Raw genomic sequence first — 18,133 nt, forward strand, 5'->3', positions numbered from 1 at the left:
AAAGGTCAAGAAGGGGGTTTCTGCACCTGCTGTAGAGGGAAGTGAGGGAAGTCAACCTGGGAAAACTCTGATACTAAACCTCCACTGCCTTGCGGGATATCCTTGGGAGAAGAAAAGGATTTCACCAGGATCAACTGGGGCAAATGGTTAAGGAAACCAGCACTGGTGATACTGACCAGAGCTGAGAGTCCTGTCATGTTTCTTCTTCTTCTTTGGCGATCACTCATGGCCGAGTAAGATTGACTTCATGAACATGGTCTTAACAGTGTGTCCATAAGTGACTGTGGAGGCCAATTCTGGATCCACGCATCCTTCCACAGTGGGGACATAGATTTCCAGGCGAGATCACGGTGAGAATTTGACAAAACACGGTGCTCTGGTCCATGGGGTCACAGAGAGTTGAACACGACTAAACGGCTAAACAACAACAACAAAAATGTATGCAACACACATTGAGCCGGATGTGATTATAACTCGATTTCATTGCAGGGCAGTACAGAAGAGGTCTTACTTCATCAGGCCAAAACCCATCTTCTGTAGCATCCCGTGGTCAAGCAGATATTTCTTGGAAGCCGGACAGGACATAGTGTTGGGTTCCCACTGTTTCTTCCCAGCATCTAGTATTCAAAGGTACACTGCCACTGGATGTGGAAGTTCCATTTACCTCCCATGACTAATGGTTTGCAGGTGCTCCTAGAACCATCTTTGTCACTAGAGGCCCAAGTGACTTGGAGCATCTTCTGCTAGCTTCAGCCGGTATAGCATCTGTGACCACTCCTGGTTGTGGTGGTCCAGCAGCCTCGTGGGTTGGATTACTGTAACCTGCTCTTTGTGGGGCTGATCTTGAGGTTGGTCCAGAAGTTGCAACTGGCGCAGAATGTTGTTAAGAGTGATCTTCTGCCAGTGTGTAACACGGCTGTGATGACTGCTAATCGGCTACTAGTTTTTGCTGTTAGTGTATAAAGTCCTAAACAGTCTAGGACCTTCTTACCTGAGAGGCCACGTTCTCCCATATGATCCTGCAAAAATGCTTAGATCCTCGACTGAGATCCTTTTGTTGGTGCCACATACCCACAAAATATTGTTTAATGAGTACTCATGGGCAGAGCTTTGAGTGTAGCAGAACTCACACTTTGGAATACACCCCTTCTTGATTTTGTTCCCCCTTTAAACTCCTTCTTAACACCCTTGTATCCAACCAGACTTTTTAAGAGGGTCTTCCTCACACAGAGCAATTGTTTTACCATTGAAACTTTTCCCAATGAGGCAGAGTGGGTGTTTGAAGAGTTTAGGGTAAAATACAGTGGTGCCCTGCAAGACGAATGCCTCGCAAGACGGAAAACCCGCTAGACGAAAGGGTTTTCTGTTTTTGAGCTGCTTCGCAAGACGATTTCCCCTATGGGCTTGCTTTGCAAGACGAAAACGTCTTGCGAGTGTTCCGATTTTTTTCCGCTTCCCCCCCTTTTTCTAAGCCGCTAAGCCGCTAATAGCCTTTTAGCCGCTAATCCGCTAAGCCTTTAATAGCCGCTAAGCCTTTAATAGCCACTAAACCGCTAATAGTGCTAATCCGCTAAGCCGCTAATAGGGTTGCTTCGCAAGACGAAAAAATCGCTAGACGAAGAGACTCGCGGAACAGATTAATTTCGTCTTGCGAGGCACCACTATACAACTTTCTTCCATGGATTTCCACTTTAGGCACCCGGGGTGTTGCTCTTAAGCTCTTGGGACCAGGAACAATATTCTCTCTGCTACTACTTCCACTTACTGTCTTCTGTTCTGGACAGCACCTAGCACTTTCTCAGAGAAAACAAATGTTGTAGAAGAGCGTGTGTGCAGGTATACACATATCTCATACACAGATACCACAAATCAAAACCATTCACTTTTTTATTTATTTGTAACAGGTTAACGGTGTAAAGGGAAAAAGATATACAGTGTTTTATGAGAATAGATTCTCCGGGGAGTCCAGTGCCCAGTAGCTTGATGCATCGATCGAAAATTTAATGTAACAACCAATCATTCATGTGTGTAGGTGTGTGCCGAGAGAAAAGGGGAGACAGAGCGACAGATAGATGGGCAGGGGCGCCATTGAAAAGGACAGAGGTGCTTTCACCAGGAGCACCTATTATCTCAGGTATTGCGAAGTCTAAAAAGGGGGAAAGGTTATTTTGGCAGAAAACTACCTTTTTTGCTACATCTATTCAGAGCCTATGTGCATTTTGCTCAGAAGAAAGCTTCACGGTTCTGCTTGGACTTACTTCACTCAAGTGCGTATGTGAAGAAAGAGAGCCTTAACCGTGGAATAATGCACAAATTATTGCAAGGCGGGGCGGCTGGCTCAGAGGAATGTCTGCCAACATTTCTCCAATGAAAATAGGGACGTCCTATTCAATACTAATACTACTACTACTACTAACAACAACAACAACAACAACAACAACAACAACAACAATAACAACAACATTTTTACTGTTTATACCTTGCCTATCTCACTGGGTTACCCCAGCCACTCTGGGCAGCTTCCAACATATATAAAACATAATAAAACACCCATCATTCTACCCGAACACTGAGGTCCAGCGCCGAGGGCCTTCTGGCGGTTCCCTCACTGCGAGAAACCAAGTTACAGGGAACCAGGCAGAGGGCCTTCTCGGTAGTGGCGCCCTCCCTGTGGAACACCCTCCCACCAGATGTCAAAGAGAACAACAACTACCAGGCTTTTAGATGACATCTGAAGGCAGCCCTGTTTAGGGAAGCTTTTAAAGTTTGATGCATTACTGTATTTTAATATTTTGTTGGAAGCCGCCCAGAGTGGCTGGGGAAGCCCAGCCAGATGGGCGGAGTAGAAATAAATTATTATTATTATTATTATTATTATTATTATTATTATTAATCATTTTTAAAAATCTTACCTATACAGGGCTACCTTCAGATGTCTTCTAAAGGCTGCATAGTTACTTATCCCCTTGGCTTGGGGGGGGGGTCACATAACTCCATACCCTTCAATATTTCTCCAATGAAAATAGGGACGTCCTAAGGAAATGCAGGACATTCTGGGATCCAGGGCCAGATTTAGGTCTGATGAGGCCCTAAGCTACTGAAGGTAATTGGGCCCAATGTATGTCCAGCTGTCCTTTGTCAACAACAAATTATTGCTGTTTTTTGTGTTGAATATATGCTATATGGTAATTTATGGACCTAATAGGTTTCTAAAGCCATTTTATTTGTTTTTTATCTTATATTTTGGAAATGTACATCCAGGTTTTTTTCCCTTTAAATTTTCGGGGGGGGGGCCCAAGAGAATGGGGCCCTAAGCTATAGTTTGTTTAGCTTATATGTAAATCCGGCACTTCTGGGATCAAATCAGAAACTGGGACGGCTTCTGTAACTCCAGGAATGTCCCTGGAAAATAGGGACATTTGTAGGGTCTGAGAGGAAACCCATCCTTCTTCTCTTTTGCTATTGTTTTTAGAAGGCCACAAAAGAGAGGGATATAATTTGGTTCAAGATTGGAAGGTATCAGGGAGGTGGTGGCTTACCCAAGGCTCCCCTGATTTCTCTCTTTGCTCAAACACTGTCTTGAAGGGCAGGGCTCTGAACCTCGCAGTGAGTTTTTCTGGCTTATACACAATGAAGCATCTCTCCTCCCTCAACAGCTAAAAAGGCATCTCAGTGCAAAGGGGCTTGTATTGCATATACAGATATATGCCTGTATAGATATTGTTGCAGGAACCCACCCCCAATCATTCAGTTTGTACAAACACGGCACACACACACTCACACAAAACAGCCATACATCGGATCTGTACCGTTCCACTTTTATTTTACACCATGAAGGGAGGGCTATCAAAAGGGGGAGACTTGACACAAGGCAGCCAACACGTCCACAGCGAGCCCTACCCAGTTGGCATGCCAACCTTGATGGTCCTAGACAGAAGATCATTACACTCACAAAGTACCTGCATATGGAAGGGGATTCAGTACGGATTGAAACAAAGGACAGTGACCAGCCCTTCCCTCTGGGGGCAGGAAACAGTGAACTCCTCTTTGTCCTCAGGAACAGGTGACAAGACACTCAGGTTACCACCACAACTCCTCCCTGAACCCCTCCTCTTTGTGATGTGTCAATGATGTAGTCATGATGTAATTATGATGTAGTCTTAGGGGTGTAGCATGGGGGATTAGTAGCTAATAAAAGTTGGTGTCTTTTTTGGTTCAGGGCTTCCATCTTGTTCCACCTTGTGGCAGGTGGGAGTCCTGTCGCGACAGTCTTCAATAAAGACCAAGCCTACTGGCTGCTGTTTCGCTCTGGTATTCCTTGTTTGGTTTTTTTGCCCAAGCGAGCCCTCAGATTTCTCCGTTAACAATATCTACTGTCTTATCTACATGCATGTCATTATCTACTGTCTCTCCCTATACAGTAGTGCCTCACAAGACGAAAAGAATCCGTTCCGCGAGTCTCTTCGTCTTGCGGTTTTTTCGTCTTGCGAAGCAAGCCCATTAGCGGCTTAGCGGATTAGCGCTATTAGCGGCTTAGCGGGCTTAGCGGATCAGCTGATAAGCGGCTTAGCGGACCGGCTGTTAAGCGGCTTAGCGGATCAGCTGATAAGCGGCTTAGCGGATCAGCTGTTAAGTGGCTTAGCGGCTTAGGATCAGCTGATAAGCGGCTTAGCAGCTTGGGAAAAAGGGGGGAGGGGAAAAAAACCCGCAGGAACTCGCAAGACATTTTCGTCTTGCGAAGCAAGCCCATAGGAAATTCGTTTTGCGAAGCACCTCCAAAACGGAAAACCCTTTCGTCTAACGGGTTTTCCATCTTGCGAGGCATTCGTCTTGCGGGGCACCACTATATCCATATCTACATCTCTGTCTATCTCCAGATAAATATCTAGATATGCACACGTATGTTGGGTGTGTGGGTGTGGATGTGTATACATACACACACACACACACACACACACAATAAATTATTATTACAGAGAGGGGGCCAAGTGGGAGATACAGATACGGCTAGACACACATATGGGAAGAGGGGAATTCCAGGCCAGGCCACCCCCTCAGCGCATTCATCACACCAGGAATATATGGAGACCAGGGGAGGTGCAGCACAAACGAGCCCCTTTTAATGAGGGAGACTTTATTTGTTCCCGAGACGGAGCATCCGGTAGTTACGGCTGTGACTTTTATGAGAAACTCAGCAGCAGTAATAAGGCAATGGCACTCCCACCCTCCCTCCATCCTTTTTTTTTTTTTAATAAAAGAAATTATTATTTTTTGAGCCAGCAGTAACCCGAGGCTCCCCCCCCGGCCCCGCTCTTCCTAAGCAAAGATTTTATTTCCCAGCCAGCAGAACTGCCCACTACCCACTCATCAAGCATGCGACTGGTTTAAAACACACGTACACCACCTCCGCCCTCCCCAGCTTTGCAAAATTGCATCTTCTGCAGCATTCAACCCTGTATTTTTTTTTTTGCAAAGCGTGTACCTTGGGTGCCCCTCCACACACACACACACACACACACACACGCCAGCCATTCTCATTTTAAGAGCCCAAGCAGATACCCTCCGTTCCCTCCCTCCCTTCTCCTTCTCTTTGGTCTCTCCAGATCCCATTTGTCTTCTGCCTTATAGGCTGGTGGTGAGTCCTTTTTATTACAGGCCTGGCGGAGTCCTCCTTGTTAGATTGAATTACATGATTCACTGTTTGATGGTGCTTTTCTATTACCTTATAAATTTTGTTTATTCCTTCCCTGACCCTTTATTCACAGCCTGGGATTTCTCACAAGATACAAAATAAATTTATAAACAAATCAATTAAATATTTCTTCACAATTTGTCAGCCCCCCTCCACAAAAGACACACAATATTGCCAAGAGTTATGGGCCGCGTGGCAATGCACTGCAGCTACTGCCTGCCAAGGAAAAGCGGCGGCCAGGGCGGGGGGGGGGCGGCGTGCGAGGAGAAAAGGAAGAAGAAGCAGCGGCAGGGAGCTGCTGCAGTCTTGCTGCTGCAATTGCCAGCCAAGCCCAGGCCCTCCCATTTGCACCACTGCCCCCATTTTGCTGAGTCAGGACACCACTGGCAGAAGCCGCAGGATGAAAGCTGCCCAGGGTTGCAACTGACACAAATCACTGTCTTGACACGCATCATCCATAAGAATGTACCTGCATAGAGCTTTGGAGGGGGCTGCCAACTGATCAGGGGGAGTAACGCGGCCCAGATTGCTCTTGTGCTTTAACTCGCACCTCACTTTATAGAAATCACTATATTCTGCCACTGTATTCTGCTCTGGTCAGACCTCACCTGGAGTACTGTGTCCAGTTCTGGGCACCACAGTTCAAGAAGGACACTGACAAACTGGAACGTGTCCAGAGGAGGGCAACCAAAATGGTCAAAGGCCTGGAAACAATGCCTTATGAGGAACGGCTAAGGGAGCTGGGCATGTTTAGCCTGGAGAAGAGGAGGTTAAGGGGTGATATGATAGCCATGTTCAAATATAGAAAAGGATGTCACATAGAGGAGGGAGAAAGGTTGTTTTCTGCTGCTCCAGAGAAGCGGACACGGAGCAATGGATCCAAACTACAAGAAAGAAGATTCCACCTAAACATTAGGAAGAACTTCCTGACAGTAAGAGCTGTTTGACAGTGGAATTTGCTGCCAAGGAGTGTGGTGGAGTCTCCTACTTTGGAGGTCTTTAAGCAGAGGCTTGACAACCATCTGTCAGGAGTGCTCTGGTGGTGTTTCCTGCTTGGCAGGGGGTTGGACTCGATGGCCCTTGTGGTCTCTTCCAACTCTATGATTCTATGATTCTATGATTCTATGAAATCAGCAAGAGCAGCTTTCCACGGCTCGGAAATAAACATGACCACCTGCTAAATCACACTAGTTCCCTCCACGATCTAAATAATCCATACAACAAGCCTGTAAGGTAGTGCAGTGTTTTTATCCCTGTACAGTGGTACCTCAGGTTAAGAACTTAATTTGTTCCGGAGGTCTGTTCTTAACCTGAAACTGTTCTTAACCTGAGACACCGCTTTAGATAATGGGGCCTCCTGCTGCCGCCGCGCCACCAGAGCACAATTTCATTTCTCATCCTGAAGCAAAGTTCTTAACCCGAGGTGCTATTTCTGGGTTAGCGGAGTCTGTAACCTAAAGCGTCTGTAACCTGAAGTCTATGTAACCCAAGGTACCACTGTATTGCAGAGAGAGGGTTGGCAGACAGGGAGCTCATGAAAGGGGTAGGATTTGAATCTGGGACTTCCCAGCTCATACGACACAACAGGATTATCCGTGCGCAAGGCACTTTACAGAGTAACACCAGCACACCAAAAAAGACAAGTCTCTGCCCCAAGGAGCATACAACCTCAACTTCCAACAGTGAGACAGGCAACAAAAGGGAAAGGAGGGGTCAAGACACCCAACACATGGTACAAGAAACAGAAGCAAAGGACGGATGTGAGAAAAAGACCTTCCTGCTCCAACAGGAAGTGAATATTGTACCTGGGTTGGCTTATATTTATTCAGTGGCACTGCTTTTAGATTATAACTGGGTGCTGTTTTCTATCCACTCCTTTGTACCATAGCTGTCAACTGTCCCTTATTTGGTGGGAAACTCCCTTATCCCAGCGCTGTGTCCCGCTGCTGTCTCTTATTGATGATGTCCCTTAAATTTCCCGGGTTTCATGCTCGCCCGGCTCGGGAGGGAAGCAGCAGCTCGGGGTTCTCCGCCACAAGAGAGAGCATGCGCTGGCGCCGTCGTCCTGGCTCGAGGAGTTCCATCGGCCCTTCCCCGCCCGAGGGGGGGGGAGGGAGAGAGACTCTCGCCCACGCCGCCTGCAGCTGAGGAGGCGGCCTGAGGGAGGAAGAAGAGGAGGGGATGGGGAGGGACGCAGAAGGGCAGCGCTTCAGCGGCCGCTGCGGCGCCACAACCACCTCATGCCGGATTGACAGCATCTGTCAATCCTACCAATGTATGTAACTCTTTTATATATATATAATTTTTATTAACAGACCAATCAAATCAAATCACATAAATTGCAAATTACAAAGCCGAATTTTAAATTTTTGTTGGGGGTACCCATATTTCAAGTTCCGAAGGGGATCCAATCCTCTTGTTGCTGCTGCTTTAATGTCCACAAATCTGTCCAAATAATGTTCACAATTCTATCCAATCCTTTCTTGTTGTTTTCCATCTCTTCTTATTATTTTCATATATTTTTTCCTTTCTCTTTGTCTTCGTGACCTCTGAGTTTCCACAAGTGGGTTGAAACAAATTTGTAGTCCTGTGTTGGTTTTTCCATTCGTCCAAGAGTCTTATTTAGACGTCTACCGTATTTCATCGCTTCCATAAAGAAAAAGCGATGTATGTGACTCTTTACAATAGCAAAATCCCTTATTTTGGCTGCTGGTCCCTTATATTCAAATCTGTAAGTTGACAGCTATGCTTTGTACTTGCCGTGACTCTGCTTTACTGTTGCTCAGGTCCTGCTTTAGGGTTTCTCATAGAGGAATCTGGTTGACCTGATCCATCAGGACTCTTCTTACAATCTTAGTGTGTGTGTGTTTATTGTATTATTGGTTGTTGGCCACCTTGTTCATGCACTCTGGAAAGGTATAAATGTTTATAACAGATACATGCAGTTACACACATTTTGGGGGGCAAACCCATACGGAAGACCTACTGGCTGGTGACCTCTCTAGATGAGGCTGGACTACAACTCCCACAGCCAACATATCCAACGCAGTCCAAAAACACCTGGAGAGGTTGGGGAAGACTGGGTTATCGGATTCAACAGAAGCCCCACTATACCAGTAGAAGCTGCCATGGCAGTTACAGCAATGGGACACCCCCAGAGATGCCTCAGGTTCGTGGTGGGCGGCAGCTATGGAAGCTCAGGCTCAATGACCTGAGTCTGCAGTAAGAGACAGCCAAGGTGGTCTCTGGCTTGCTCAGCAGCTCCAGCTTTTTGCAGCTGGAGTCAGTCAGGGCCTGCAAGGCAGGGAGCAAGTTTCTAGGAGTCATGGGTGCAAGCAGTTTCCCCTTTGCCCTGTTTCTTTCCCAGGGAAAACCTGTTCTTTAGCTCTAAATCGGAACAAATGGCAATCTGTGAAAAACCCTTTTGCTGTTTGCTCTGAATGAGTGCTAAAGAACAGTATTCCCTGGGAGGAAGTGGCAGGACAAGAGGAAGTGGAGATAAGCCCAGAGAAAAGGTCTTTGTGGCAACTGTGCATTGCATTGCTAAAGTATATGTTTTGCAGAAAACACTGAAACTCAGCAGCTGAGCGAAAATGCCACAAGTGAAATGCCACCAACTAGCATTTATTGATTGCTGATTCTGTGCTAGGTGCTGTATAAGGCAGAGTATATCCATCATTTCTGCCCAGAGAGCTTCCAGTCTCCAACAGATAGCAGTGACACAGCAGAGATGGCCACGGCCGCAGAGGTTGACCATCATGTGGTCATCAGTGGCTCAAACTCAAAGAATCAGAGAAGGTGCAGAGGCATCGCAGCATGGTAGTGGCTGTGATTGTTAGATTTGCTGAAGTCTGCCAGGATTTGGTTTGTACGGTGATGGCATATTATGGACTCAAAGGCAAGGAAGGTCCGATTAATAGATTGCCCCAGAGAGGCTGCACGCTGCAAACTTAGGCAAAATGAAGTACGTGCCTCAGCAGCAGTTTTCAAGCGACATCAGAGGGCAGCGAGTTATCTGCTATTTAATTGATCGCTGTCTTTTTTACTGTGAACAGGGGGCACCATCTGAATTTTCCGCCTCGGATGCCAAGATGTATTGGGCTGACCCTGGCTATCTGGATGGAATAACTATGTGGGCTAGGATGATGAGATGATTGTCTTCCTAAGCCAGCAAAACCCAGGTAGGCTTTGCTTGGATCAAGACACAGGGACGCAGCTCCCATGTCGTTGCAGTAATGCAGGGGTCAGAAAACTTTTTCAGCAGGGGGCCGGTCCACTGTCCCTCAAAACTTGGGGGGGGGCTGGACTATTTGGGGGGGGGGGAATGAACGAATTCCTATCCCCCACAAATAACCCAGAGATGCATTTTAAATAAAAGGACCCATTCTACTCATGTAAAAACATGCTGATTCCTGGACCATCCGCAGGCCAGATTTAGAAGGCAATTGGGCCGGATCCGGCCCCTGGGCCTTAGTTTGTCTACCCATGGGTTACAGCAGGGGTTAGCAACCTTTTTCAGCCGTGGGCCGGTCCACTCCACCATCCCTCATACCATGGGGTGGGCTGAACTATATTTTTTTTTGGGGGGGGGAATGAACGAATTCTTATGTCCCTCAAATAACCCAGAGATGCATTTTAAATAAAAGCACACATTCTCCTCATGTAAAAACACACTGATTTCCGGATTGTCCGGGGGGCCAGATTGAAAAGGCGATTGGGCCGGATCCAGTCCCTGGGCCTTAGTTTGCCTACCCATGCAGTAATGTGTGAAGCAGGCTGAAATGAAAGCTCATTAGGTAGTGACCAATACTACCAAGATGAAGGTCGACCAGGTTTTTGTGTTCAGCATGCTGCTTTATGGAAGTGAGTCATGGGCAACTTACACCCACCAGGAGTGATGCTTCAATTTAGTCGGACACGACTAAATGACTAAACAACAACAACAAAGGAAAAGCAGGACATTCCGGAATCAAATCAGAAACTTGGACGGCTTCTGTAAATCTGGGACTATCCCTGGAAAATAGAGACACTTGGAGGGTCTGATATCTCTCCTGTATTCGTTTGTTGTTGTTTAGTCGTTTAGTCATGTCCGACTCTTCGTGACCCCATGGACCAGAGCACGCCAGGCACTCCTGTCTTCCACTGCCTCCCGCAGTTTGGTCAAACTCATGCTGGTAGCTTCGAGAACACTGTCCAACCATCTCATCCTCTGTCGTCCCCTTCTCCTTTTGCCACCTGCATGATCATAGCACTTTAAACAGTCACAGCATTCCTCAAAGAATATGGGGATCTGTAGTTTGTTACAAGTGCTGATACAAATGATAATTCTCAGATTCTTTGGGGAATGCGGTGGCTGTTTAAAGTGGCATGATCCTGCTTTAAATGGGGATGCAGATGGGGCCCTAGAGTGAGTCTACCCAATAGACCCCAAAGGCACACTCCTCCATTCTGTCTTGAGACAGACAGATGCCAACAAGAGGTGATGGAGAGAATGTTGATGCTTTGCCTCAAATGACAAAACACTTAAAGATGTGCATATTGCCAGTACTGTCATTACCTCCTAATTTCACTTTCTCACCCCCTCATCTTCCTTGTTCCTTTCCAGGCCCATCCACAATAGTTTCTGAAGTATTTCCCCCCTAGTATTCATTATAATGGGAGGGTAAACTGGTTGGTGTGCTGCAGTGACAAGGAAGGGTCCTGATGCAAGTTTAACTGAATGCAAGTTTAACTGAATGCAAGTTTAACTGAATACAAAACAGGAATGACCCTGATACAGTATAAGAAAAAAACTGCTCCTTTTCCCTTGTGGGGTACCCAAGAGCCCATATAGAGTCCTTTTGTAGGTTCTCTATCAGTAGGAGGAAATAATAGAGACCAACCAGAGAATATTGAGAAGCAAAGCAGCTCGTAAGCCTGATCTTTATTAACTGTTGCAACAGGGTGCTCCCCCCACACGCAGGAGAGAGGAGGAGGACCCAGAACAAAGGTGTGCCCACCCTTATGTAGACATTTTAAATTGTCTGCTCTGGAGTCCCAGACCAGCCCCAGAAACAGCATACATACATCACAGAAGGGGTGTAGCCCAAGACACCCCCCCAGATACATCATACCTACATCACAGAAAAAGCGGTCTACAACAGAAAACTGAGTGCGTTGTTTATCTCCTGTCTGGCAAGTTACCTGATTGCATTATCTGGGTTTTGGCCACTCTTTTGTTATTAAAGGTAAAGGTAAAGGTACCCCTTGTCTTGACAGACTCTAGGGTTGTGCACTCATCTCACTCTACAGGCCGGGAGCCAGCGCTGTCCGCAGAAACTTCCGGGTCACGTGGCCAGCGTGACAAAGCTGCATCTGGCGAGCCAGCGCAGCACACGGAAACACCGTTTACCTTCCTGCTAGTAAGTGGTCCCTATTTATCTACTTGCACCCGAGGGTGCTTTCGAACTACTAGGTTGGCAGGCGCTGGGACCGAGCAACGGGAGCGCACCCCGCCGCGGGGATTCGAACCGCCGACCTGACGATCGGCAAGTCCTAGGCGCTGAGGTTTTACCCACAGCGCCACCCGCGTCCCTTTTGTTATTATAACTACTTAATTCCTGAATCTAGGTCACAGGTCACAGGCTCACACCCTGTTCATATCTTGAATGTGCCCTTAAGACAGGATTTGTGGGGAAAGAGACAATGGGGAGGTTTCCCACTTTTGACCTTGCAGAGAAATATTTGAGGTCAATTTGTTCAGGACCTAATTTGTGGGGTTTCAGACATGTGGCTTATATATACAGTTATGAACATTTAATTTATATATATATATATGACCTTAAAATTCTTATAACAACCCCTTTTGCATTAGAAAACCAGGAAGCAAAACTCAGACTGGATTATTTCTGGGATGGTGAGCAAACACTGCACCCACCTTGAGGTGATCGCCAGGAGCAGGTCATGAGGAAAGCTGTTGGAGAGGTTTAATTTCTCAGGTGGCCTCTCCAGCACCAGTTCCCAGAAGGCAATGCATTTTTGTATGCTCTTTTCACAAATATATGCATTTTCTATGTAGACTTTACCCCTGTAAGTGCATTTTCTGTACACATGACCTGGCTAGAAAACTGCACTGCAGAAAATGGCTGTGCTTCAGTTCACATATTGTTTCGGGAGGTGCCGCATAGGTAGGTTCGCCTTTAAATGCAAACTGAATCAAATTTCTTCCCCAGCCCTATCAGTTAACGCCCCCATTAATGTTCCAGTCTGGAGAGCTCCTTCCAGTTCTCTTTCCCTGCCTTCCTTCCTTGATTGCATTTAGGGTTTGTCCCTCTGCCTGGAGGCACCCGGGGTGATGTATAGCATTACAAGCACAATCCAAATCCATTTTAAAACAAAATACTGTAGTCCCCATAAAAACCTAATAACATAATCAATAAGCAGCAGGCCGCCTCTTTTGCATTGCAATGAGCCTGTTAGACATCCCCCTTCCCTTTGGATTGTATAAACCTCAGCTGGCACTGTAGGGGCTGCACATCTGGTACAAATCTAGGGCAATTCGCTGCCACAGCAGTGACCACCAGCGCCTCAAAAATTGACCCTGTGGTGGCCAAATGCACAGAACAACACAGTCATTACAAGAGAAGGGTTGACGTGGATTTCAAATGTCATAAAGTTTGTGAGAGTTTAACTCTTGGGCAATTCACTTTCCCCATGAAGTGAAGGCTGAGTTACATGGTTGTGAGCATGTCTATGGGGTAGACTCACTCTAGGGGCTCCATCTGCATCCCCATTTAAAGCAGGATCAGGCCACTTTAAACAGCACCGCATTCCCCAAAGAATATAAGAACTGTCGTTTGTATCAGCACCCGTAACAAACGACATATTCCCTGATTCTTAGAGGAATGCGGTGACTGTTTAAAGTGGTACGATAATACAGATGGGGACTAGCTTTGGTAAATTGCTTTGCAAAAATATTATATTGTGAGACATTTATATGCTAAAATGCTGGTGAATTTCCATGAGGACATTTTTTTAAAAAATGCAAACTGATGTGAAAATGCGGAGAACTGAATTTAAGATTGGAAAAGTGATAAACTAAGAGCCGGCAAAATTGTCAGATTTGCGCAGTCTTGTTCACCTCCCAGTGAATGCTCTGGGAGCACTTAATACGGTACCACTGCTAAAACTAGATCTGTCCTTGGATGTGGGGCTACTGGGAACTTTAAGGAAAAAACAGTCTGCTGGGAAAATAAACTGGATTAGGAACAACAACAACAATAACAACACAGTATTAAATAAGAGTGCATGCTAGATTAATGATATTGCAAGACTTTTATCCAGAGATCAGTTGCTAGGGCATCGTGGTAAGGTTAACAGCTGTTTCAGGTGGTGCTGTGGTCTAAACCACAGAGCCTAGGGCTTGCCGATCAGAAGGTCAGTGGTTCAAATCCCTGCAGCGGGGTGAGCTTCCATTGTTTGGTCCCTGCTCCTGCCCACCTAGCAGTTTGAAAGCACGTCAAAGTGCAAGTAGATAAATAGGTACCGCTCTGGCGGGAAGGTAAACAACGTTTCCGTGCGCTGCTCTGGTTCGCCAGAAGCGGCTTAGTCCTGCTGGCCGCATGACCCGGAAGCTGTCTGTGGACAAACGCCGGCTCCCTCGGCCTATAGAGCGAGATCAGCGCGCAACCCCTAAGTCATTCGCGACTGGACTTACCTATCAGGGGTACCTTTACCTTTTTAATTTTATGCTTTAAAGAAACCAGAAGTGGAGCACAAATTAAGTAAAGATATATTAGGTGTGAGATGCAGAAGCAGCTGCTGCTGTTTACTAGGGCAAACCATACGAACACACCTGGGGTTCACTATGGCATGTATATTTCCATTACTACTTTGGAAGAGGTGCAGCAACAGTGAAAAGGCATTCCAAACGTTCTTGTTTGTGGGGATGGTTTGTAACTAAAGCTGCCCAGGCATCACCCCAGAAGATGTCCTCTTTCTGGGGAAACTGCAGTTTAACAGCAAATCCTACTTCTAACCAGACTTCCTGTTAACCTTGAATATATCTGAACCACGCGTGTAGACTGTGGTACAGTCTATGGTACAGTCGTCACTGCACACATCTCTCATGTATGGAACTGTCACCAGTCCAGCAGTGACCTGAATGCTCAGTGGGAGGGAGAGGGAGCTGTAGCATCAGAGGGGCCAGGCGCATGACCCACAGAGGCACTGATGCCACTGAGGCTGAATCCTGTAGCCAGGGACCTTCCAAACCCAAGACCCCCAAATCAGGGACTCTGCCCAATGACGACAGTCCCTGAGCCAGACACCAAAAGACCAGCGCCCTTGCCACCAAGCTCCTTGTCTACTACAGAGTCAATACACGACCGCAAGCAACCTGCCTGATGTTCGTTAGCAGAGAGGCCAGCTCCTTTAAGAATCTCCATTCTCCAGGAAGGGGGTGGTGCCTAAGGCTAAAGGGCTATACTGTATAAAAGCTCAGTCAACAACCTGTTGTTGCCATCCATTTGTCTCAGAAGACAATGGAGCAGTGCTCCTTTGGGGGTGAAGTCAAACTGTTGGAAGGTTACACAAAGGCCTGTATAGTTAAAGCTATGTTTTTCCCAGTAGTGATGTATGGAAGTGAGAGCTGGACCATAAAGAAGGCTGATCGCCGAAGAATGGATGCTTTTGAATTATGGTGCTGGAGGAGACTCTTGAGAGTCCCAGGGACTGCAAGAAGATCAAACCTATCCATTCTGAAGGAAATCAGCCCTGAGTGCTCACTGGAAGTACAGATCCTGAAGCTGAGGCTCCAATACTTTGGCCGCCTCATGAGAAGAGAAGATTTCCCTGGAAAAGACCCTGATGCTGGGAAAGATGGAGGGCACAAGGAGAAGGGGACGACAGAGGACGAGATGGTTGGACAGTGTTCTCGAAACTACTAACATGAGTTTGACCAAACTGCGGGAGGCAGTGGAAGACAGAAGTGCCTGGCGTGCTCTGGTCCATGGGGTCACGAAGAGTCGGACACGACTAAATGACCAAACAACAACAAAGGTTTGAAGGATGCTCTGGCACCTTCAAATCTACTTTGCAGTCATAAGGACTAGACACCTGCTAAGCTGAAGTAGGTACTCAACTTGCTGAGTTCCATACTCCTTACCAAATCCCCTGCTGTCTCTTATATACAGCGGTGAAATGCACACAGTCCTGTTCTAAGACAGCCCTTGTTTGCTCCTGCTCTGTGCATGGCTTTGATATTATTCTCTCACCACAATCACCTTTCTTTTGGACCTCTGGTGATTTCTGCTTAATTCCACCTGAATTTAATGGACTGGCTTTCTCTTACAATGCCTTGGCAAGGTATAACCTAGGTTTAATGATGACTGACAAACGTCCAGGGTTTTCTTGTTGCATAAAATACGATTGTGGCCAGGGCCGTTTTCCACAGGGCCACAGTCTGCTTGCTGGGATTCTGCTCTTCAGGGTGGGACTCTGTGATTTATAGGCACAATTCAAGTTAATGAAGTGGCCATTTCATAGAGTCAAGGACACCTCCAAGCCTCACGCTGGCAAGCCACACATGGAATGTAAAGAGATTTCTGCGGGGTTTAAATCAGGGGTGGGGAATCTTTTCTCTGTCAAGGGCTGCCTTCCCTTAGGAGTCATCAATCTGGGACTGCATGCTGAAGAAGGGAAGAATTGAAGCCTGTGGAGGCACCTCTCTCTCTCTCTCTCTCTCTCTCTCTCTCTGATACCCCTTCTCTCTTCCAATGGCGGTTAGTGAAGTGGTTGGGCAGAAGAGGATGAGAAGTGGGCAGAGCCAGAGTTGAAGGAGGAGGAACAACAGGTAGTGACAGGGGCAGCCAATTTACAGTGGTACCTTGGGTTACATACGCTTCAGGTTACAGAGTCCGCTAACCCAGAAAGAGTACCTCGGGTTAAGAACTTTGCTTCAGGATGAGAACAGAAATCGCGCGGGCGCGGCGGTGCAATGGCAGCAGCAGGAGGCCCCATTAGCTAAAGTGGTGCTTCAGGTTAAGAACAGTTTCAGGTTAAAAACGGACCTCCGGAACAAATTAAGTACTTAACCCGAGGTACCACTGTATTCTAGTGTTGTTGTCATGCTCTTCCCTTCTGAGGTCTACAGTGAAGTAAGGAGAAGCAAGCTGATGAGCAGAGGGGCCCTGCCCTGGACTGGACATGAGGAAGAAGACAGGCAGGTGGAGGCTGGCTGGCTGAAGGCAAACTAAGCTTGGTGGGGCAGTGCCCTATTTGCCCCTAATGGACCAGCCATTGTCACTGTCACTGGACCAGTAAGGCAGCAGGAGTACAACAGAGCAGAGCCCAGCCCTGGACCTCTTTTCAAGCCAGAATCCAACCCTGGGATGTATTGTGCAAACCAGGGTTTCCCAAACTTGGGTCTCTGTTTTGGACTACAATTCCCATCATCCCTGACCACTGGTCCTGCTAACAAGGGATGGTGGGAATTGTAGTCTAACAACAGCTGGTTTGGGATACCCAGGTGTAAACAATAAAAAAAAGTTGAGCATGTTTGAAATGCCCTTCATTTGCTAAGTGATCAGAACCAGCCTCCAGGCAGCTGAGACCTCTGCTGGGGTTGCCACTTCTATTCCTGAACATCCATTTGGCTCTGCTGAAAACTGCCTGTAAGGAAGTAAAAGACAACTATTTTTAAGAGTATTAACAGTATGATAGTGCCATCACTGCTCATAATTTCTTTCTTTTATCCTATCATCTCTAGTCAAACAGGTTTTGCAGGTTTACGAGGCTCTACAAAAACCTCCCCAACCTGTTTGACCAAGAACAGTGGTGGGATTGGAGCAAGGGGGTGGGACAAATGTAAATACCATAAGCAATGATGCCTCACACATGCCACTTTCAGTTTTCCATGTGGTGGTCCATCTTCAGTCTTACCAGCAGATTTCAGCTCAGACGCCTGCCATTTTCCATATGAGACATTGCTGGAGGCAAAATGGAGGCTAAATAATGGTCCCAGCCCCAGTAATGACAAGCATGGCTTATGCAGGTGAAGGACTTTCTGGATCAATAGAGAGGCACAATAGCAAATGGGCTAGCTGAATACTTTGACCAGGGCAGTGCACCTTGGAAGTCAGCATTGAAAGGAAGAAATGGGGGGGGGGGAGAGAGAGGGAGAGAGAGAGAGAGAGAGAGAGAGAGAGAGAGAGAGAGAGAGAGAAGAAGGAGCCTGTCAGAGTTTGACAGGGCTCAGGTGATCTACTGTATTCCTCCAAATTTATCTGCATGCAGCAGGGGGCCATTGGGATGAATTACAGCAGCTTTACAATCACCTTCCTCCAGTCCTGGTACCACGAGCAATTCCCCCGGCCACCATTTTGCCAAGGGGTACAAGACACATTTGGCACCTGAGACCATTTCTAACGGCTGTGCCAATCCCTTCCCAACTGCCCCGCCGGG

Source organism: Podarcis vaucheri, assembly GCF_965113315.1.
Source record: "Podarcis vaucheri genome assembly, chromosome: 2".
Taxonomy (NCBI): Eukaryota; Metazoa; Chordata; class Lepidosauria; order Squamata; family Lacertidae; genus Podarcis; species Podarcis vaucheri.